The sequence below is a fragment of the Ictidomys tridecemlineatus genome, unplaced genomic scaffold (assembly GCF_052094955.1).
Source record: "Ictidomys tridecemlineatus isolate mIctTri1 unplaced genomic scaffold, mIctTri1.hap1 Scaffold_55, whole genome shotgun sequence".
Taxonomy (NCBI): domain Eukaryota; kingdom Metazoa; phylum Chordata; class Mammalia; order Rodentia; family Sciuridae; genus Ictidomys; species Ictidomys tridecemlineatus.
This window is the reverse complement of record NW_027523660.1, coordinates 823,297-846,487: the sequence shown is the minus strand read 5'-3', so window position 1 is coordinate 846,487 and position 23,191 is coordinate 823,297. Positions and strand designations below refer to the sequence as shown.

Here is a 23,191-nt window from a genome sequence, read left to right as displayed (position 1 = left end):
AGACAACCACCTAGAGGCAGTGGATAGCTACAATAAAGGACTTGTATTTCTAGTTCTTAGATCTGTGCTCTAACATAAACCCAGCTTTCCACTTCCTTAGTTTCACAACCTGAAGAAATCAAAGCTAAACATTACCAGAAGACATTATGTAATATTTAAGCATGTTCTAGAATGGAAACAAGCCTCCTTTCTCGTGTCCTGTGGGGATAAGGGGATCTATTTCTAATTTTGCCCTGCCTCTATAGGAGTTTAAAAAAAAAAACAGGGATAATTTTTTACCCCTAGTGATTCTGCACCACAGGAGTTTGATTGTATCTGAGGAGGCTCTATCTTTCAAGGAGAAGGCTTTTATTTCCTGTTGTAGTTTTAAAGTTGCCCTTGTTAAGGGTGATGCTCTTTCCTAAGTCAGCTTAAATATTGAAGGGCAGGAGGCCTGTTGGTCTATGTTATGTTTGCCTTGGGGCATTAGAATTACAGAGCAGCTTTATTTAGGATTTCTAGACAAGCCATATGCACTCAATTATCCCATTTTCAATGACTTGGCCCTTTGTATCACAACTCTCTCAACCCCCACCCCAGTTCTTCCACTTACTGTTATTGCCAACATCTAGAAAGACCGCGGAAGTGCTATTGTTAGGGAAAGTTCAAATTTACATCTCTGGTCCTTTGCAGCATAACCCTCTGTCCTCAATGTACAACCCTCCTGCTTTGTGCATCATCTTTGCCTTAACTGAGTTTGTCCCAAGAAAATGGTTGCAAAGTTAATTTACACCAGAGTCACAGATTAATAAAGTTTTGTGGAAAGAACACAGGCTTTAAAGTCAGGGAGATCTAAATCCAGATCCTGGTCTACTTTTTTGAACTTGGAAAAAGTTACTGAATATCCCAATCCTCAGGCAATCCATTTGAAAATGGACTGAGGTGACAAAGAATCAAATTAGTGTGTCTGTATGGAAATTGGGCAGAATAGTAGTTACTTCATTGCCATGGAATGGTTTATGTCTCAGAGATGTTTAATACCTTTAAAACCTGATTTCCCCCTACCTTGACTTTTCCCAGAGGTTTGTACTCAACATTTATGTTCACCCAATAGTGTTACATGATGTGTATATTTGAATTTCACCTGTGCAAATGCCCTAAAAGGGCACAGATTTCTGCTGTTATAATAGACCACAAGGCAGATATCCGTGGTTGTGTGTGGGTTGCATTATAGCTGCATTTTTCTACTTCTGAAGATTTTCTTGACTCTCTTTCATGTTGGATCAGGAATTGGATTTTTGTTTTTTGGCCAAGGGTCTCTCTGTGTTTCCCTGGATGCCCCCAAAGTTATGTGTTCATTCTACCTCAACCTCCTGAGCAACTGGGATTACAGCTGTATGCCACATCAGGATGTGGACTTATTATATCATGTATGATATGTGCTCCCTCCTGTCTCCTCCCTGGAGGTACCTCAGGAGAGCACCTTTCTCAGGAGTCCGGCTCTGTGTCCATACCTCCTGACTGGATATCTCTTCCCTTTTATTCTTATGAATCTGAATATTTTCTGAAGGTTTTGTGGTCACATTTGTATTCCAGTAGGTGAAACAGAGGAGGATCAGTGCTGCCATTTGAACTTAGGTTCATGTGGCCAAAAGCTTTAGGACAGAGGTCACTTGGGAATTGATGTCAACTGGATATTCTTGCACATAGTTAGGACTTGGATATAGTTCCCTAGGAAAATGTTAATCCCCAGATTGTTCATGCCAGTGTGCAAGCTGCTTACAGAAAGTCAGCAATTAGGTCACATCTTTGCACAGAGATGTGTTAGGTTCATTCTGGGTATTCTCCTATAATCACTGTCACACATGGTACAGGGAATTGTGAGGTAGGAAAATAATTAGTGGGAACATGGTAGGGAGCTCTTATGAGAATGTGGAAGTTGTGTCAGGCCCAGGATGAAGGAACGAATAGAAAGAACACTAGGACTTCCTGTATGATAATAATTCACATATGAAATATTCTAGATTGAGCACTACGAATAAATGTTAGACAGCTTTGCATTACTGTAACAAACATCAGAGACAAGGGAACTTATACGAAGGAAAGGTTTATTTTGGCTCATAGTTTTAGTCTTTGTCATTTGGTTCTATTGCTTTGGGCCTGTGGCGGTACAGTGTACCATGGTGGGAACATGTGGCAGAGGGAACTGCTCACTGCACCTTGACTAGGGAAGCAGAGCTTGGCTAGGGTTGAGGTCTCGATAACTCTTCAAGGGATGCCCCAGTGACCCAACTTACTTCCACTAGGCCCCACCTCCCCAAAATGCCACAGGCTGTGACCAATCTTTTACACATGGGCCTTTGGGAAACATTTCACATCTGAATTATAACATCCACATCTGGTCCTCCTAGAGTGCTTGCCTAGCATGGGAGAGAGTCCCTGAGCTCCATCCCCAACAAAATAAAAATAAATAAAAAAGAAACATTGTATACTACATCTCTGACAGGGGGCCTTCCATTTCTTATGATTTTTCTGTCTTTTAGAATAGTTTGTTCTGTCTTTTTCCTGAAAAGAAGGGTCAGCACACTCTTACCTTCCAAGGAGCCCTTGTGGAGTTCAGGCATGGAAGCAACTACCCAGAGCAGACCTAAAGCCGAGACGAAGGAATAGGGACAAGAGGATTGGAGGCAAAGATGGGGCACAAGGGCTGGAAGACAGAGTCTGTTTCCCTTCTATTCTAGATGTAGGACCCTCCAAGTCCATACAATCTTTTATCATCAGGAAGCATTTAAGTAAAAGTGTATGTGCATGTGGCCCTGAGCATAACCTTTTGATCAGCCCTCCCTTGCTTCTTATTTAGGATGATGAAAGATGTGAAGCCTTAACTTTTTAGGTTCCAATTGACTGCAGAATTTCCTGATTGAGGCTGGAGCCTGGGGCTACCTCAAGGTAATAATAACATAGTTGTTATCTCTGGAAGGTATATTTTTCTAAAATTTCTGCATAAGTAGACTCCCATTGTTATGTTCATGGCTCTTTCCATGACATTGTATTCTTCTCAAAGGGATCAGAAACTGAAATTTTGTTGACAGGAAAATCTGATCATAGGAAGAAAGGACATAAATGGAACCTAACATTTAAGTTTGTAATTTTGTGGAAACCTGATGAAAGGGAGGATTCTTTGAGACTCACTTTTCAGTGGCTGCAAGTCTCAGGTATACCTGGATTCGTACCAGTTGGTGCACACTTCAGTGTCTCCAATTCCTAAGTCCTCTGTTCTCTTTTATGAGTGTCTGGAACATGAGTGCCCTAGATGTACTTACACCCAGAACACTCTTCTCTTTACAGTGATTTGTAGTCTCCTAACCTACTCCTCCACACTGGGGACTGAACATAGGGCTATGTGCATGCTAGGCAAGCACTTAACCATTGAGTCACATCGCTAGCCCCTGTGCATTTTTCTTGCTGGAAATTGGTACATCTTCTGCCTCCCTTGCTGACAGGCTTCCAAAAATTGAGTCTGAGTTAGAAACCAGAATTTCTATTTGGGAGCACATTTTCATTTCATAGTCTCAGTGAACAGGGGATTGACTTGCTATTGTCCATGCATCACATGGCAGCTAATGTCTTATATTAAGGAAAGAGAATACCCCATCAAGGGCCCACTCTTTAATCTTCTTTGTAGAGCAAAAAAGATTAAAGATTATTAAGTACAAGTGGTCACAAGACCATTCAGAATGTTCTGGATTTGTTTTAGTAATGAAGAAACAGTGATTTAAAGTGGTTCTGGATTTTAAATTAATGTTCTAACTAATAATTCTGTACAAATCTGCATCTTTAAATACAAATACTTTCTCAAATTAAAACCTTGCTTTGGCTGTATTTTCTATTACTCACAACCTGTTTTATTGGATCATCCACCTATGCCAGGATGCCTTTAGAATTTATGACTGAGAATGATGTATTTAATTTGTAATTAAATGTTTCAATTTGCAGTTTCTTAGAATACTACCTCTTGCAATTATTTTTTTGACATTTTAGACTGTTACTTCACTTCAATAGCTGTTTATTGAATATTTTATGCAGTGCCAAATCACCATGGGAGCATTTGAATATTAAATGATAAATAAGCATTTTATCTAATATGTTCTATTGGTGAACTAATTAAGAGAAAAATGTCTGGGTTAAGGAATTAGGAGAAATATTCATGGAGAAACTGGGCTTTGATTTAGGGATTCAGGAATGGGTTGAATGGTATATAGACAAGTTGATGCATTTGTTAATCAGTGTTTAACTTGAATAAAATAGATATTTGAAGAATATGAACAGCTTATTTCAGAATTTGAGCCACTTGAAAATATTGTTGGATTATGTTTAGAAGAAAATTTCAGAATGTTCTGTAACACTGATGATGACGATTGAAGGGAGACGTGATTAGAGTGACTGTAGGAAAGTAATTTAAAGATAATATTAAATTAGGTAATAGATAATGTTTGAAAAGTCAAATTAAGCACTGTAGGAATGGTGCATAGCAATTGTATTTATCTCTAAAATGAGTATTACTCAGTAATTGTCAGCTGGTTCTGGGTGATTCCATTGATAAAGCATATTTCTAATGGAAGCCAGAACATGTTTGCTCTGGTCCAAGATGATAGACAACACTTAACTGCCTCAGAAACATGCCTCTGCAGGTGAAGTGGCATGATCACCACTATTCCGTTAAAGAAGAAAGCCTGGACTAAGGTCATTTTATTTGCATTTGGCAGATATTACACCCTGGCGTGGATAGAAAAACAAAAGTTCAGTTGTTGTAATCACCTTAAATTATTACTTGATGTGTTATTTTAAATTTGGGAGGGTAGAGTTATAAGAGGAAGGTAGAGAACAGAGGAGATTCATTTATATTTCAACTAGTTGGTTTCTGTATATATGGAATGAAATATCTTTCTATACTTAAAGAAGATAAGGCTGGTTATGAATTATTGTCACATTAATAGTGCATTAAAAAATTGTTGGAAAGATCAATTCAGAAAGAAACCTTGGAGAAAGGAAATATTTGCATACTGTAAATTTATCGTGCCTGTGTTAAGCATTTGATTTTATGATCTAGTATTGTGCTAGATAGATTCTGTGGACAAATCAGAGAAATAGATTTAATGTTGGTCTTGAATTTTATCAATAATCTAGCATTCCTGACTACATTTTCATGGAGACAACTTCACCATAAGGTGGAGGCAGTGAGTTAGCACAGGTAAATGCTATGTTCCAGGCACAGTCAAATTTAGGGGTAATTAAAAAAATAAAGAAATAAACTATGAAAATGAAAACAAACAAACAAAAAAGAAAACAAAATAACACAAATAGGAAGTTTCTCTGTAGATGACCTAGGGGTTATTTCCCAGAAGACATTTTATACCAACAGTTCTATGAGGTTTTAGATAATTTCACATGTGTATAGCTCTACCTAAAACTGAATTTTAAGCACGATGAGGGGAGGGGATTTATTTCCTTTGTGTGTGTGTGTGTGTGTGTGTGTGTGTGTGTGTGTGTGTGTGGTGCTCGGGATTGAACCCAGGGCTCTATGCATGTGAAGCAAGCACTCTACCAAATGAGCTATGTCCCCAGCCCTTTTGTTTCCTTTTATTTATTTCTTTTCTTTTTATTTCTCCTTTTCTTCCTTCTACAGTCTTCTCTTATTTCCCATTTTAAGACTGATTACTTGATGAAGTCTTTATGTCTACTGCTCTCCAAACATAGGGATGCCTAAGCAATGTTTTATGAATAATGAAAGTATATATTTAGAATTATTTAAAGCCAAATAGAATTTACATGGCATTTCATTATTATGTTCTTTATGTTGAATACAATGACTAATATTTTCTTTTCATAAGCCCTTTTATTACTAGTTTTAAGTTTTTATTTTCATTAATATGAATCACAAACAGAATATAAGGCCCTGATTTGAAGATAATTGATGATTGCCCCTTTAACTTATTTTTGTATTCTAAAAAAAGCCATATGCACTTGATTATGTAATACTGCAATTTGAAGAAAGTTATCTTTGCACAACAGATAGAATTAGTTTGTTCTTTCACTGTGTTTCATTATCCATGCTGAACCTATTTAGAGAAAACTTTATTTACATGGAAAATTTTCAGAGTCAACATAAGTGAAAAACTATTGAGTTGTTTCATTAGATATGTAAATATTTACTTAATCATTAATAACTTAAATATATCTTAGTGGATAGGATTTATGATAAAAATTGACATGCTCACTTATGTTTATAGCACATAATGAAACATAATTTACTTATTCATTCACTATTTGTCAGATGTTTATGTTGTTTCCAATTCTTATCTATTATGAATTAAAGCTTCTATGAATGTTACAACATGAATCTTTGCTTTGGTGTATATTTCTAGTTTTCTTGGGTGAATTCCAAAGAGTGAAATGGATGGGTTATACAGTAACTATATATTAAACTTTTTAAGAAGCAGTTTCTTTAAAGTGGTCATGCTTACTATTTTACCTTCTCATCAACACTGTGTGTGAGTTCTATTTGTTCCATATCCTTGCCAATGCTTGTTATGTCAGTGTTTATAATTTTAGTTCATTATTCTATTCTTATTCTTACTTTCATTTATTCTAATTTTCATTTGCACTTTCGATAACAATCATCTGAAGCACACGTTCATATACTAATTCCTATCTTGTTCTTACATTTAAAAATTGTGTAGCTTTCTTTTTCTAGTATTGACTTTTAGTATTTTAAATATATTGTACATAAGGAAATGTGTGTGTGTATGTGTATGTATATATGTGTGTGTATATATGTGTGTGTATGCGTGTGTGTGTGCACATGTGCATATATATGTATAGATGAATGATACTGATGATACTGTAATGCAATCTGTGGCCCAAAGGGTTGTTTTTCATGACAAAAGTTTTCAATTATGATAAAAGCTGTTGCACATGTTTGTCCTAAAAATATTTGCCTATTCCAAGATCATGTTATATTTTTCTACTTTTTCTTATTCTAAAGTTCTATATTTCAACCTTACTTATTTAGGTCTGTGATAACACTATGATTTTTAGTAAGGAATGAAGCAGGAGTTGAGGAGTATTTTATTTTCCACATATGAATATACACAGCTCTGGCAACATGTTTTACAGTGACATTTTCAAGCCTAGGATTCATCTAGCTTGCATTTGACAGATATTCTGCTCTAAAGATTTGTCTGTTCTATGCATTTGCTACATTGTTTGGATTATAGTACCTCTGCAATAATTTTTGAAATCATGTTTTCTAACTTCCTAATTTTGTAAATATTGTTGTGACCATTCTAGAGCTTCTGTTTTTCCAATAAAATTGAGAAATGCTTGTCAATTAAAAAAATAACCTACAAAAATTTTGATTGAGTTTGTGGTGAATCTATAGGTCAATTTTGGGAAGATTGAGGGCTGGGGTTGTAGCTCAGGGATAGAGCGCTTGCCTAGCATGTTCGAGGCCCTGGGTTCGATCCTCAGCACCACATAAAAATAAATACATAAAATAAAGGTATTGTGTGCAACTAAAAAATAAATATTTAAAAAATTTTTTGGGGAAAATTGATATCTTACTCTTTTGTTTTTAAATTTTATTTGTTTTTTCAGGTGCAGATGGACACAACACAATGCCTTTATTTATTTATTTTAGAGAGAGAGAGAGAGATTTTTTAATATTTATTCTTTAGTTCTGAGCGGACATAACATCTTTGTTGGTATGTGGTGCTGAGGATCGAACCTGGGCCGCACGTATGCCAGGTGAGCGTGCTACCGCTTGAGCCACATCCCCAGCCCTGATATCTTACTCTTAAAAATAGGTCTCTTATCTGTGAACATTCGCTGTCTCTCCACTCATTTGGATATTTTCTATGTCTTTTAGCTGTGTTTTATAATTTTCAATGTAGAGATCTTTCACTTCTCTCTTTAGATTACTTGCAATAGCTTGATTTTGCTTAATTTAAACTATAACATTATTTTAAGCTTTTAAAAATTTATTTAGTTGTAGATGAACACACAGTATCTTTATTTATTTTTATGTGATGCTGAGGATTGAACCCAGCGCCTCAGTTATAGGAGGCAAGCACTTTACCACTGAGCTAAATCCTCACCCCCTATTTTAAGCTTTTTATTAATGATATTTAAAAGAAGCTGTACCTTATACTCATTTTTCACTACTATCTTTAAATGTTTTGAATGTGGGTCAGGATTTCCTCTTCTGCTGGGTTTGGGCTTTGGTGTGCTGTTGAGTGAGGATCAGGAGATCCCTTTGTATTTTGCAGTCCAGCCGCCAGCCTGAGAGAGTTCAGCATGCTCTGCCGTTCTGCTGTCAGTTTATTATGTAGTGTGTTAGTCCCTCAGCTGGCTTCTGCACCTTAGCAATTCTCTTTATGTCCAACTACTCCTGAGTCTGGCATTCTGAGGGCTGCTGCAGGGTACATGTGAAGAACTGAAGGACTTCAGAAGGGTTCCTCTCCGCTCATCTGCCCCATCCCCTGCTTTAAGTAGATTCCTGCCTTGCAATAAAGAAGGCTCTGTAGGTCTTTCTCAATTTAGCTGCTCTGCCTGCAACACACTTCAGCACTTGGTGAAGGCTTGTGGAACTCAACCTGTGGCTAGTACTCCTTGGGATTCCAATTTTAGATGAAGCCTAAAAAAGTCCCTTAATCATGTAGCTGATTACCCTGAGCCTGAGCTATAGCAGGTTCTTATTCCTCTTGTTGTGTCTCCAGGTATGAGAGCAGCTATAGCTCTTTGTGTACTTAGTCAGGGTGCATCACTTTCTAGACTGCATTCAATTCAAGTGTCTTTGCATCATTTAGCTCTCTGAAAAAATCTGTGAATGTACTGAAATATGGAAGTGTAATGTAAAGGTTTAAAAAATATTCACTTAAGATGCACAGAGAATAAACTAATTTTCTTAATACATTTGTCCCTGTCTTGGTAAAAGTATTTGGTGTATTGCTTGTAATATGTGAGCTTATTGGTAATATATTTGTAATATGTGAACTCAAGAAATTTAGATAGCATTCTTAGGTGGGGTTTTTTTTTGTACTGGGGACTAAAACCTGAATGCTCAGTAGAGCTACATCCCAGCACTTCTTATTTTTTATTTTGAAATTGTGTCTCGCTAAGTTGCCTAGGGCCTCACTAAGTTGTTGAGACTGTCTTTGAACTTTCTATCCTCCTTCCTGAGTCTCCTGAATTGCTGGGAGTATAGGTGTGCGACACTGTGTCCAGCCTTAGGTGGACTTTCATACTCCATCCAACTCCATTTTCTTTGTTCTTTTTTTGTGAGCAGAATTTCCTAAAAATGTGTTGCAAAATGTATGTAGAACTTCACAAATTTAAGAGATTTGAAAGCATAATGCCAGTTGCATGGTAGAAAACAATTTGTTTAATGCTTGACTTGTGAAAAGTGCAAAACAAAACACTTTAAGATATGTTCAAATTGTCCTTAGAAATATGTAGCAATAATAATTTTGGAACATTATGAACAATTGTTGGCTGTGTTAATCTCTTAAGTCTTTGTAAGTTTTTATTAATCTCCTAAGTCTTAGTAAATATAACCTACCAAAGAGATGATTCTTGCCTTAGCTTTTGTTTTTTTTTTTTTGATGAGACAGCCTGAGGTTCTCCTATGCTTCTGTATATCCCTGAGTAGTTGATGTCCTGTCCTGTCCTGAATTGCCTGTGGTGACAAACTTCTTAGACAAGGGAAGGAATGATTTTTTTTTGGTGGTGGTGGTTTTGGGATTGGACCCAGGGACTCTTGCTTATGCTTTACCACTAAGCAACATTCCCAGGGTCTGGATGATCTTACCTGGTCACTGTTTAGTTAATAGATGATGTTTTGAGGGTATAAACCAGATTTGGTAAATGGAATGTCTCCTTTTCCTTGTCTTTTAAAACTTTGTTTTTTTTAAAAGCTCAATATCAATCAATCATTATGCTCTATTTAGGTATCAGTCAAAGCTTAATGGCCATCGAGAAGTCTCTATCCCCTCCCTGCCACAATCTGGGGATTGAAGCCAGGGCCTTGAGCATGCTAGTCAAGCTACCTACCTCTGAGATACATCCTGAACTTGAGCCTGGATCTTTAAAATACAATTGTACTCTTTTATAAACCACAGGGAAATGAAGAGCTCTGAACTGAACCCAGAAATTTAAATTCTGGCTTCCTGTAAGTGTGTTGTATGGGGTGGAAGTGAGGAAAGGAAATTCTTTCATCTCATTTAGAACCTGAAAATAGTTATTGGCAAGGATGTGTGTGTGTATGTATGTATCTATTTCTGACTCTTTCAGTTCTAAGGGAGTCATCTCAGAAATCCTGGATCTTTTTTTTATATCAGAAATACCATTTTTCATTAGATTTTGGTCTCTTTGTACTTTGCAATGCTTATATATTTAGGAAACACCTGGCCCTAAATATTTACTCCAGAACTAAGAAAGCCTGATGGATAAATTTAATTCATATAGATTTGATCATTTTTGGCTCTGTTCGACATTATAGGAGTTTGATTCTCAGGTAGAGAGCAATGCACCAGGATTTGACATGTGATAACAAAACTGTTTTAGGCACCCGTCAAAGCTTAATGGACAGCATTTTACTCAACTATTGGATTTCTTAGCTTTGTTTTTTTGTAAAAAAAATGAATTGAATTTTGATCAACACCCAGTCATTTTATGAACCTTCTGTTCCCTTCATAACATCTTTTCTTGTTTCATGCAGGCATTCTTACATACAATGAACCAGTGTGCTGCAACAAAGGTCGACAAGAATGTAACAGAAGAAACAGTGAAGGTGAGGGGGTGCAGAGGGCATGAGTTCCCCATAAAGTGGTCCCTGTGGGATGCACCTTCAGGACCCTCAGTGTGACTGTGGTTCTATTCTAAGTTCCTGTGCCAGTCATTTGCATTGGTAATGGTGTGAAAATGTGTAATTAGGGTTTGGATAAAGGGAGGTCAAGAATACGGCACATAGGGTATAGAGAAGTTTTGTTTTCAAATCAAGATCTTAGAGACATTTGCAAAGAGGAAGGAAAAAAATTCTAAGAAATATGACTAAGAACTTCAGTTTCTAAGAGAGGGAGGAAGTCAAGGGAGTTGTCAGACGATTGCTAGATGTTGTTCAAGAAGGCAGGCATGGGCAAATGCGACTTCTTGTCTCTGTGATAGCTAAAAAATTCAGACCTGGATATTTTACTGTGGTGCATCAGAGAAAGTCTACAAGATATCTTTAAGTCAGACATAAACGTATAAATATTTTCTTTTAAAATGTAGGAAAAGGGTGCTGGGGATGGAGCTCAATGGTAGAGGCCCTGGGTTTCATTCCCAGCAAAACACACACACACACAGAGAACACCCCCCCACACACACACATACACTCACACTAGTGAAGGAAAAATTTTGAAGAAAATAAAAAGGATAGCAAATGAAAACTAATTATACTATAGTGATTATTTAAATTATATAAATTATTGTTGGTATTGATGCTAACTTACTGTTTTATTTTGCTGAAAAAAATTTCAGAGGATATTTTAGTTTTTTCTGACCCCATTTCCTCATAGTTTAAAACCTTTCTTTTATTTTTTATTTATGCATTACAATTATACACAATGGTGCCATTGTTACATATTTATACATGCACATAACATAATTTGATAAATTTCATTTCAAAATTTTCTGCCGTGGCAGTATTTTAGTTAGTGAAGTTTTGGTTGCAAGAAAAAGTAACTTATAATTCAGATGGACTAGAAGACACTTTTACTCACAGAGTGAGGTCTCCGAATAAAAGAAAAGTTCCATTCAGTGATTCAGAGAGGCCAAGAAGTTACTAGATCTTCTCTAGTGAGTCCCTCTGCCATCAAGGTTATCAGCATTGCTCCTGACCTGGCTTCTCCTATGGTTGTGAAGTGATCCTGTAGCTGTCCTACTTGTCAATTTCCCCCACATAGCACCTTCTAGAAGGAGAAGGAGACTATCCATTCAGGATACTCTTCTTAGGAGAAAAGACACATGTTCCCCAAAAGCTTGCCAACAAACCTTCCTAAACTTTTACCTGAAGCCCATCCTGGAAGTGGTGGGACTGTCATGCTTGGGTTCGGAGTCTCAGGATTTGCTCTGAGAGCCAAGAGTGGGGTCCTTGTTCCCAGAGTGTGTGGGAGTACAGGGGAAGTTCAGAAAAAGTCGAGGTTCTGCCAGCAAGGTGAGAGAAAGGAATGGATGGGGTAGCTATCCACTGAAGGTTTCACTTGGAGAGAGACGATTGTACCCTCATAGCCCAATGAGGTGATAGTCTTCCCCTTATACTTTTTTGCGGAGGCTGCCATGTTGGGAGAGGCAAAGAGAATGCAAAGGTGACTTTCTCCTTCTTTTTCTTTTCAACCTGCTTTGCTGTTGCACTTACTCATTTTTTTTCTTCTATATAGATGTTCTCAAATGTTGAAGATATCCTTGCAGAACATAAAGAATTCTTAAAAGTCCTGGGAGAATGCCTACACCCAGAACTCAATGCTCAACAGGAAGTGGGGACCTGCTTTCTTCACTTTGTAGGATACATTTTTATTTCTTTTACAAGCTCTGCCTTTCTTGAGTTTAAGGGTTAGCTCTTGGCATAGTACTATGTTATGTGTGAATTCAGCATTAGAAATAAAATGGTATGTCAAATTTGAGGGTCTTTTAAGGCCAATGAAATGCACTTCAAGCCAGAAATAGGGAGAGTGCCCTGCATCATCCATTTTACTCAGCAAAGAATAAACAGCCTTTTATTTTTCCTGACAAGTTAGTTCTTCACATCCTCTGTTGCTTTAAATTCTAATGAATATTCAGGCTGTTCATAATGAATGTTTTTTTATGTTTCTCTCAAACATAGAGCATTTTTCTTTTGAGGCAGAAAATCCTCACTCTTATAATGCACTTCAAGCCTTTTATTAGTCAGAATGTTCCCCTGTTAATTGGCTTGTGACAAAGCTGTAGGTGAACTAAGCCAGTATGCCTGTCACTGAATTCTCCTCAAGAGTGGCTTCTCAGAAGGTTGTTCTGAATGAGCAGCATGGAAGGAAGCAGTTGGTGCTCAATTTTTCTCAGGTTACACACCCCATGCCTGTGTGATTGTTTCTGTGTCTTTATATTCGATAGCTGAAATCATTTTTGCAATCAGTGTATAAAATTAGAAGCCACCTATAGAGGGAGAATAGTTTCCAGTCTAAAGGACATTCATACTTTAAAAAGAAAAAAATAAAATGAATGCAAACATGCTGCTGTTTATGCCATTTTATAGATGCTAATTTTCAGAATACCAATTTGAGTCCATGTATTTATCAGAATGCTACAAAATTCATATTTTACTTAAAAAAATGGGTGACAGCATTATAGAAATCCAACGTTGTATATTTTTGATTTTCAATTTAGTCTTTCATTAAGGTTTTTCTATGTGATTTTTATATCTATATGTGATGAGTAGGCTCTGTTTAGTTAAAATATTTCAAGGTGATTATCTTAAAGGGGAGAGGCTCTTGGGAGCAGGAAGATCAAGCCATGCTTTTCTTGGGCACAACTGGAGGCTATGGATGTTTGTGTCCTGTTTCCTTTCACGAAGGGATCAGAATCTTTTTCCAGCTGAAGCAGTTGCTATCTCAAGCCAGGGGTGCATATGGGAATCTTGTGTCCTGACAGTCACTTCCTTAGTAGCACATTATGAATCTGTCGTCTCTAAATTTAGCTAAGTTATTTCTGAAGTTTCTTTTTTTTCTGGCTCATACCATTTTTTGAGATAAGTAGTTCAGTAATTCTGTGCTGGCTATATAAAATAGGGCTTAATGTTTCTGAATGCCTGCCTTTTAAATTTCAAAGGACACACTTCTGTTCTACTATTTGATCAATTATTTTTTGTGTCTTCCTCTTTTGTTGTTCCTTGATACCTCCTAGCTACTTTGAGATAAAAAAAATATCTTACAGATAGACTGGGGCTTAGGGATTACGAGTAAAATTACTTTTTTTTCTTTTAAGGAAAAACTCAACTATTCATTTATGAAGACTGTGCAGGAACGCCTTCACCACTTCCTTGTGTTCCTACTTCAACATTTTTAGTGACAGCTCTAATTACTAGATTTCTGCATTGATTACACATCTGTCCATCACTGCCCTTGAAATTTCTAACTAATGATCCTAATGTTCCTTGTGAGAGCTACCTAGAATTGTTACTCTTTTACAGTATGACAGCTATTTGAAAGTAGTTATTATTTCCTGACTTTTCTAAACCAACAGATATCTCTTTCTGAAATGACCTCGAAGATCTCATGTCTCAGGGTCTATCATTATCTTAGTCACTTGTTGCTGGATATTGCCCTGTTTGTCAATGTTAAGCACAACATTTCAGATTGGTGTCTACTAACTGCTGGTTTGTATGGAACATGCTTTCCCCTTGGTCAAAAATACTTTTCTTCCCTCTACCTGCCTGAGAATTGTGGATTTATTCCATAGGACCTTGCTTAGAATTCATGGTATTTTTAAAGCTCCATTCTCATGGCAAATCTGAATGCTTACTTCTATATACTTTGCTACCACTTGATTCATTTTTTTATTATTGAATTCATCATTTTGGAGTATAATAATATATATATGTCTCCTTTTCTGGGTTATTTTTTATGGATCAGGGAAAACACATAAATAACAAGGAAATACACAAAAAAATACACGTACACACCCAGAGTGGCTCTTGAAACATAATAAAGTTTATTTATGTATATCATCACAGAGATTAAAATTTCAAAATGGCAAATAAGCTGGCTCTAATTTATTCTATCTTGAATTCACAGAAAGACAGGTTTCGTATTTATGATGAATACCGTAGCAACCATGAGAAGGCACAAAAATTGCTTCTTAAACTCCCACTTCAATCTAATGTATGAATATGATATGTCAAGAGCTTTGTAATGTTGTGAACAACCAATAAAAAAAATTAAAAAAAAAACTTAACAAAGTAAGAACAATCCAGACGTTTCTTTTGGTAAGTGTATTTCTATGTGTTATCCTAGGCTGATGTTTATTGATGGGCCCAGGAAGAATCAAGGAAGCATCAATGTGGTGTAAAAAGCTCTTTGTAAGATGACTTTTTGCATACCAGGCTGGGAAGCTAGGGTCGGTCCTTTGTTGACTGTAAGAGGTAAGAGCAGGAGCAGATTTCTCTATAGGAAAGTCCTGCTAATGCCCTCTCTTGGATGATCATAAATTGCTTGTGAGACCCCACAGATTCCTAGTGAGCAAATAACTTCTGCCACAGTTCATCATTGCTTTATATTTTCAGCTCTCTAGGGTTTTATTCCCTTCCTCTAAGAGCTTTAAGTAGGGCAGTGGCAAACAGGAGGCAAATCAATGATATGGAAGAAAATAAATATAAAGACCATTCTACATATAGTAGTTTTCACAAAATCAGCAAAAAATATATTTAATTTTTTAAGGCAGCATATATAAATGCATATTTTGGCAGTAACTTGGATAATCTAAACACCACAGAGAACCAGATTGTAAGTGTACAGTTCAGTGATATTTAGCATATTGTGGAGTGATACAACCACCCCCCAAATCCAGTTTTTTAGTATGTCCATCCCCCTAAAAAGTCCCTCACGTTCCTTGATTTCCATTGATTTTTATCATCTCAAATCTGCTGTTCAGCCTAACCCACGTGTATTTGCTTTGATTTTATAGTTTCTGTTTCTCTATTGAGATTTCCTATTGGTTTATTCACTGTTAACATATTGTCCTTCAGTTCAAAAAATTCTTTGGGCATATTTATAATAGTTGTTTCAAAGTCTTTGTTTGCTAAATCCAGGATCCTAGTTTACTCGGAGTTTTTTTTTTTTTTTTTTTTTTTACTGTGTATGAGTCACATTTTCCTTTTCCTTCGCATATCATAATTTAAAATTAAAACTAGATATTTTAAATAACTTATGATAGCAATTCTGGATTCTATATTTTCTCTATGAGATTGATTATTGTTATTTGTTCATTTCTTTGCTCTGTTTTTAATAACTTACCTCGACTTATTTGAGGAATCTTTATTCTCATCTATCTTGAGAGACTTATTTGAGGAATCTTTATTCTCATCTAGCTGATGATATCTCTGCTCACTTTATTTTTGTATAATTCAGACTTGTTTTTTAGAGATCCCTCATTTGACTGCTTAGTTTAATGGTCAGCCAATGATTTCTCAGAGCATAATTTTCTCTCTTGTCCAAGGATATGTGTGAGTGTGGTTATGGACATATTCTAAGGCCAGGTGGTCGGTCTGCAAGTTGATTCAGGTCTTTCTTTCTAGGGATCTTTTCAGGTCTTTGTTTTCTGCATGTGCATATAGTTTTCCCAGTAATCCAGAGATAAATGTAGAGTTTCTCTAAGCCATCTATAGCACTCAATATTTTCCCTGTAAATTTTTGGCTAATCTTCCAGTCTTACCCTTGCCCCAAACAAGACTGCAGTCTCAGGCTGAAACTAGGGGCATTCCCTGTTTTCCTTATGGGGTTCTAATTTAATTGAGAGCACTCCTGCCCTCTACATCCCCTAAATCCCCATTTGGCAGAAAATTTTCCAGGCTACTGATACTATAGCCCAGAGTGTGGGGTTGGATTTTTGTCTCATGAATTTAAAGAATAAAATCCATAGACACAAGGGTGAGAGCAAAGTAACAGGATTTATTAGAGTAGCAGAAAGGAAGTAGAGCTACCAAAGAAGGAGGGGTCCCAAGAGAGGATACCCAAGAGTGACTATTGTCAGCTCCCTGCCCAATTTTGGATAAGGCATTCGGTGTCCATGAGGTATTCATGCAGACTTTAGTCTAATCCAAATATCAATCAGGCATTTTTCCTTCTTTGCTGTTTGTGCTCTACTGCCAGGAAATTACCTAGGACCCCTTCTCCCTCTCCTCCCAGGCTTATCTTTTCCTCTTGACATCACTACTGTGATAGTACCGCCTTGAGAAAACCTCCATGCAGCATGAGCTGCCGGTGAGGATGGGTTCCGGGGAGAAGATAAGTCTAAGCAAGAATGCTGCAGACTCTCAGTGTTCTTACCTCAGGTTAAAAATTCCTTGTGAATAAGCACGTCTGCATTTGTTCTACAACAGTTGATTTCTAGAGTCATGAAATTGGTCTTCTTTTGTCCAGTGTTACAGTTGTCATTTGGAAAGAGGATTTACTGATCATCTCTTCTGCCATTTCTAGGAAACCCTTTACCTTGATGAATGTTTTGGGCTCTTTCTGAAGTGTAAGAATTTTTGCCTAATACATTATTTCCTACTTTTAATCTAGTTTGCCTAGTGAATTGTGTAAAGTTCCCAGATAAAAATGGTGCTTTCAGGTGCTTCTATGGCCTGTGTAGAGGGAACTTGCTTCTCTACTTCTTGCCTTGGCATGCATTTACCCTGAATTATCTGGATGACCTTAGGACAGAGATTACATCTCTAGTGTCATTTTCCTTATTCCTAAGATGGTAATAGTAACAATACCCTTTGACAAACATCCAAGAGTTCCTGCATTTGGCTCCTTGGTTGTGCTACCACCTCTGTATGATGATCATTGAAATTTATGATCATTGAAATTTCTGGAGGATTGTTTAGGCAGCATATGTTTATGCATGCATAAATATTCTACAGTATATATATAAAGCCAGTCTAAAGTGGTGATTGGCTTAGGATATTTTTTCTCCCCACCATTGTTCTTCCTTTTGCATGGGTTACTGCTCAGCAGGTGGCTGCCTTCTCAATGAATATGGAAGGGACAGTGTTTTAAAGCAGTATCATGAAAGGTGCTAATTCACCAGTTTGACATCTGAAAGGCTCTCTTCTCCCTTTGTTAGATATTTATTATCTAATATATATTTAATTACAATTTTGGTCATAAGATTTTTGGCAAGTTTTGAGTCTGTTTATTTGCATTGTTTGGGAAATGGTGGCTTTATTTATTGGAATCAGTTTTCTCTTGAACACTACTCTATGGTCAATGGACGTGCCTTCAATTTCAGTTCACTGCAATTACTGATTTAAGGATTTCTCCATTCACTTTGAATCTACAGAGATTCTGTCTGACTGACTTCTCTTGAGTTGGCTGCCAGGTGTCTTCAGAGTGGGACAGCAAAAATTGACTTAGAGATCACTTGGTTAAAACCTAGCAATTTTACAGAGAGGAAAAGAGGAATTCCAAGGTTAGTCCAAGCTGTGTTACCAGCCACTGGCAGAACCTGGGTTAGAAGTTAGAAACCAATTATCTGTACACTTGCTGTGTCACAGTGCTGTGTATCTCTCCATATAAACAAAATCTCTATCCTTCCTCTGTCTAGCTATCATCTGTCCACCCATCCATCTATTTCCCTCTCCCTCTCTACCTTTTCCTTGAGACTTTATTCTCAGTAGAATATATAAACTAATTTTTAAGCTATGCATTGAAACATATTTTGGATTCTGTATTCTATTTGAAAGTCCAAGGTGTTTCTCTCTGTCTCTCTGTTATTTGTGACGAGAACAGTGTCCTCTTCCCAGAGAAAGAAGACTATAAAGACAAGGCTCTCATAACTTTTCAGCCTAACATTTTACCATAGAAGAAAGTTTCACAGCCTCAGGTTTATAAAATATACTTAATTATGTTTATTTCCACCTCAGAACCACATGTTGCTTGGATGAAGAAAGAATACAGATGTTCCCCTGGAAGGATACTTGGTAACTCCAATTCAAAGGATATGCAAGTACCCTCTGCTCTTGAAGGTATTTTATGCGCTTTGTCATTGTAGCATTTTCTTTGTGCCTATATATTTTTCTGATGATCTTTTACAGATATGTATTTTAAAGAATCTGACATTCTTTTTAAAAAGGCAGGCCATAGTTACTGGAAAAATGGCTATTTTGTCACAAACTTAAATATGAGGTAGAAGCATATTTCCAGTAGAAAAGCTACTGAAAAAGGCTTTTAGTGCTCTTTGTAGAAAACATACTTGTTTGAGTTTAATTAGAGAAAATGCATTAGTTTGAAGAGAGATCCCATTAAGTGCATTATGTCTAGTTCATATAGCCCTTTAGCTATAGGACTCTCTATTTTAAGTGAAACCATAGTTTGTATAGTTTTTGATTTCCCCAAACATTGGTGACTTCATGATGCTAATGAAGTTAATGTCAAAATTGCATAACTTAAGAGCCTGGTTTTAAAATCATTATTGTAAGTAAATAGTGTGGATCAGATGGGACAATAAATGGTAGGAATGAGAAGAGATTGCTAAGAAAATACCACACCTCTTAAAGACAAGAAGTGCCCCAATATTGGTTATAAATCTTTTGCCTTATTATAGGAAGCAATATTTTTATAATGACAAATATATTGTACTGTCCTAACTATTACACTTACTGCAAAGTTTCATGGATAGGTTAGAGTGTCAATTTTTAAATCTGTGTTTGGAATTATACCATCAGGATAGGCAGTTGGAAGTAGTGGTTGAGTACATGAGCCGAGTTCGGATCCCAAGTATGGTGCTTACTAACTCTCTGACTAAGGTATGTAATCTAAACCTTCAAGCCTTGATTTTTTCATTGACGAAACAGAGATGATGATGTGATTATGCCAAAAAAAGAAGAAAAATAAATGATAGAATGTAACTATGAGAATGTATATCTCTGTGTTTGTGAGTGAATATGCATGACATGTGCACATAGAATTTAACATAATGATTAACTATTTTATATAAATCATTTAGCATTGCATGCACTCTATACATTTTAGCCATTATTCTATTTGATGTATTCTTAGATACATCAATATCTAGTGGACATCTACATTTTTAAAAATAGAAACGGTATGGATATTAAATGGTGTTTTTGTTGATTTGTTTTTTAAAATACAAATTTAACTACAACTTTTGTCAGTTGCATAAAGTTTATCTGTGTAAAATATGTTTGAAAAGAATGACTCTTATGAGAAAGTCAAAAGTTGCTTGGCTAAACCATAAAAATATTCATACAGAGAAGCTAATGCAGGTGTCTCCAGTTGTGCAAAGCTATGGCACAGTCTTTGGAAGTAGAGAATATTGGTTTAAATAATTATTTTCTTTCCTTCTGAGAATCCCTACAGTCCTCTAACTATGGAACTCAGTTTGTATTTGTATTCATAACTGCAGTTATTCTTTGTCCTAAATTTTGTGGAATCTCGGAGGATTTATGATTTAGCCTTCCTTCCTTCTCCTGCTCCCTCCCTCCCTTCCTCCCTCCCTCCTTTTTTTTCTTTCTTTCCTTTCTTCCTTCCCTCCTCCTACTGGAGATTAAACCCAGAACAAGTACTCACTCTATCACTGAGCTATATCCCCACCCCTTTTTATATCTTTATTTTTTGAGACATAGTCTCACTAAGTTCACTGGGCTCCTTAGAACTTGTGATCCTCCTGAATAGCTGGGATTACAGGTATATACTACCATGCCCAACAGAAATTTGTCTATTCTAAGAGAAAGAAGTAATGGAAATATTAAGAAGATGATTTTTCCCTTTTGGTGAATACTATTTGCACAAACATGGAAAAACTATTTACTCTTACAGCTGAAGTCTTGGTGTTGATGTTTTTTTACATCAGCTGAAGAATTGTGCTGTGATTCTCTTTGATTTTGGGTGACTTTTTTTATTCAGAGAAAAATATTAAAGGTATTGGGACACAAGTGTTCAAAAATTAAACCATTGTTCTGTGGAACTTGAAATGATTGAGTCAACCAGTCAACACATGGTGTGTGGCCAATAACTGCCAGGTTATTATTGATGATTTCTCTTGTTATTTCACATCATCTACATTCAACCCATGGGGAACAATTCCATAGAGACCCATCTGATGTCCTACAAATTGGCTTGACCACTTCACATAACTTACAATTACTGGGACCCCACAGAATTCCTGGTGAAGGCTGTATTTCTCTTTGATGGGTTTGTTATCCAGTTTAACTTTTAAATTTTGTCCTGGGAGTGGCACAATGAGGTTTTTTTTTTTCTGGTGTTAGCTCTCCAGAACAGAATGTGAACTGACCAAATGCAGGGTCAAAGTTGGGCAACTCAGGAGAGTGTACGAACTGCCCACTTTCCACTGCATGTTGAGAATTAAGAAAATTCTTTTGAAGGGCTGCCTCAGGGTTTCTGTAACTGTGTTAGCTACATGATGGCAACTATAGTTAGGAAACAAATGACTAATTAAAACTAAAGTGGTCATAACTGTCTAGACAGTGGGTAAAGATGTTTAATTTTGTGTTTCTAAACAATAGCTAACAACACCTTTTAATATGTTTAAAGATTAAAGATTATTCTAATTTTTATATCCTGAATGGAAAAAACATAAATTTAAAATTCCCCCCAACCCTCTAGACACTAAAACAAAAAGGAAGATATTGGGTATGTGTTTGTTCATTCAACACAGAGGAGGAATCTAAGTACTTGGTGAAAACAACATGAATTACTCCTTTTTTAAAAAAATTATAAGTTGTAGATGGACACAATACCTTTATTTAATTTATTTTTATGCAGTGCTGAGGATTGAATCCAGTACCTCACACATGTTAGGCAAGCGCTCTACCATTGAGCTACAACCCCAGCCCTATAAATGGCTCCTTAATGATGGAGTATTGGAAAATGTGTAATTATTTTGCCTGGATGTAAGACATACATAAATTTTGCTTTGCTTAGTTTTTTAAAAAAATGTTAGAAAATAGACATTTAAATTATTCTTGCCATTATGGAACATACTTATTTGAAGATTCATTTTGTTAAAGACTCTAGGAAAATGTAATTAACATATAAAGTAGTGCTTCTGTTAGAATAAAAGTCAAACATAAATAAAAAAATTTACATGCTCCAAGTGAGTTATTTGACGACTTGAAAGAAGAAATGTATCTTTGTTTTTAAAAATAAAATAAGTTTGAGGGGGAAAAACTGGAGTGATTGGAAAATATGCGTTGGGATCCTGCTTGCTCACTGATTCCATGTTTGTTTTTTATCCTAATCTGGAGTTTGTGATGTCACTTAAAGTGGCTCTCATGATCTTTGTAATTTTCATTTCCTGGTCAGTCTGAACCTGCTGTACCAGAAAACTGAAGATCAAAGGATAATTCCTTTTTTGGTGTGTATAAACAGGAGTTGCTGAAGAGGACTCCATGGAAACACAGCGACTATGTAGCAGTGATGGAAGCCCTCCAAGCCATGAAAGCAGTCTATTTCAACATAAATGAGGCCAAGAGACATATGGAGAAGTTACAAGTTTTAGAGGAATGGCAGTCTTACATTGAAGGCTGGGAGGTACATCCATTTTGGCCCACTGTGGAGATTAAGATAGTTCTCTTAGGTCATGTGCTGTGAGTGGAATTACTGACATTGGTGGAACCATAAGTGGTTGTTTTCCTAGATATTGCTGAAAAACCCTAATCAATTCTGAAAAAGGCTCACAATATCTTTAAGGTGGCAGTTAATGACAGTCTCGTTCTGAGAAGTTAATGATGGAGTCAGTAGACACCGTGTGGCTCTAAACTTGGGTATTTCAGAATTTGTGCATTACAAACTATCTTTTTTCCCTGTATTAACTTTGATCAACAAATACACAGTCCTATCCTTGTGTAAACAAAAAGAATGGAAGTAAACTTCATTACCTGTGTTATGATATTATTTTCAGACTCTAGGTGTTAGATATTGAATTTCATTTGAAGTCCACTCAGTGTAAGTTTTTTTTAAAGAGAGAGAGAGAGAGAGAGAGAGAGAGAGAGAGAGAGAGAGAGAGAGAGAATTTTTAATATTTATTTTCTAGTTCTCGGCAGACACAACATCTTTGTTGGTATGTGGTCCTGAGGATCGAACCAGGGCCGCACGCATGCAGGCGAGCGCGCTACCGCTTGAGCCACATCCCCAGCCCCTCAGTGTAAGTTTTGATTTCTTCATTTCTAAAATGGAAGAACTGTCTATTATTTGATTTTTAGGGTCTGTTCAAAACGAAAAAAAAAATTATAGTTTCATGAGTCATTAAGGAAAGTCTTTGAAAAGAACAAAAATGCAAATGAAGTCTATGGGCCAGAATCTATAAGATGTTTCTCAGCTGTCATTAACTTTGGGTCCCAATTATTTCATGGGGGTTGGAGTCCTACAAAATTTTCCTGGTATACAGAAAAATAAGC

At 36.4% G+C, this 23,191-nt stretch overlaps 1 long non-coding RNA gene across 1 annotated transcript in view; it reads right to left on the bottom strand.

The window, feature by feature from the left end:
- The window catches only part of LOC144374024 (uncharacterized), a 135,429-nt gene that overhangs the window by 59,921 nt on the left and 52,317 nt on the right, over positions 1–23,191 (bottom strand). The gene's annotated exons all lie outside the window — the stretch shown is intronic.